The sequence below is a fragment of the Tupaia chinensis genome, unplaced genomic scaffold (assembly GCF_000334495.1).
Source record: "Tupaia chinensis unplaced genomic scaffold, TupChi_1.0 Scaffold000355_1, whole genome shotgun sequence".
Classification (NCBI taxonomy): Eukaryota; Metazoa; Chordata; class Mammalia; order Scandentia; family Tupaiidae; genus Tupaia; species Tupaia belangeri.
The window spans coordinates 14,794,594-14,796,137 of NW_006159850.1; positions in this window are offsets into that span (position 1 = coordinate 14,794,594).

The window sequence follows — 1,544 nt, forward strand, 5'->3', positions numbered from 1 at the left end:
TGGTTCTTAGAGGGCTGTACAGAACAGTGGCTAAGAGCTTGTGTTCTGGGGCCAGCCAGGTGACATGGAGGTTAAGCGACTGGATCCCACATGGACAACTTCATGGTCTGAGTTCCAGATCCAACAGCTTAAAAATTGTACTGGGTGCATGTGCGTGTGTGCCCAAAATCCCAAGGGGAGAATGGAAGAGAAGGGACCGTGGCATGGCCAACCCCCCGGGGGGGGGGATTTCTTTCTCTTCTCTCTCTAGCAAGTGGCTTGTGACCTACAACAAATTTTAAAAAGAGAGACAAGTTGTGACCTACAACAAATTTTAAAAAGAGAGAGAGCTGGAGGCAGCATCTGTCTTAGCCTTCCCCTTAGCCTCTCTTTGGGGGTAGCCCCTTTATGGGCCAAAAGTCACCCTAGAGGAGGGATGCTGCCCAGAAAATTTCTGGCCAAACTAACCCCCCTGGTCACTGGCTCCGTGAAGGGGAGCATACCTAAGAGGGAAATACCCACATTCTCAATGTTCAGAATGGGAATACTGAGGCACAGACAGGTCACAACATTGTCCTAAGGTCACACAGCTTCTTCTGAGAATTAGACCCAAGCAGCCCGATTCTAGAGCCCCTGCTCTTAATCACTTGGCTATCTTGTCCCCCTAGAGACAGGGCAAGAAATCCAGTGGCTTTGGTGAATTTCTGAGCCCAGGACTCTCTTGTGGCAGTAGGGAATGGGGCCTCTAGGTCTTTATGACTCCTCTCCCCTACTCTAGTTGTCTAAGTGACTAAACACATGTGGGGGGAGGGCTGTGGGTTGGAACCTGCATTCTGTAGTGCCCCTTTGAGGTTCACTCTGGGTTTGCCCCTCCCCTTGGGGCCAGCCAACCCACCAACAACAACCCCCATCTCCCCCTGGGTTCTCTCTCCCCTGTCGACCTCTTTTTGATTCGCACTTACCTCCTTCCCTTTCGCTCTCCCTGGAAGGCGGTTGAGCTAACACTCATTAGCACATGTTAATGAACATCAATTCACGTCTCAGTCACTCTGTGGTGCGAGAGGGGAGAAAGGAGCGAGGTGCTGTCACTCCAATGGTAATGTGTCCACAGGGCCAGGAGTGACCCCTGGGGCCCAGCCAAAGAAGGAATGGGGAGGGAGCCCTGTTCCCTGCTTGGGGAGGCCTGTCTGCTGGCCTCGGGATGTACCCTCGGTAGCTGCTTGTCTTAACTAACCCTAACCGGAGCTCAGAACTCCCGGGATCAGAGTTAAACACTCCCTGCTCACTGGAGAAATCCAATTCCCACCATGCCCCGGGTGTGGACAAATGTCTAACAGTCCCTGCAGCGTGTCCAGGGTGAGGCAGGTACCAGGGGATGCAGCGAGGTACCTGGGGAGGGTCATAGCAAGAACCAAAGAGACGGTGGAAGCCCCTCCCCTGTTCCCATTGGAATCCTCCCAGGGTGGCGCTGATTCCAGTAAAGCCTTGCGGATTCTGGACTTCTCCGCAAGACTGGGCCCCACCGAGGGGCCACGCGGAGCGAGGAAAGCGTGTTAGGTTCAAAT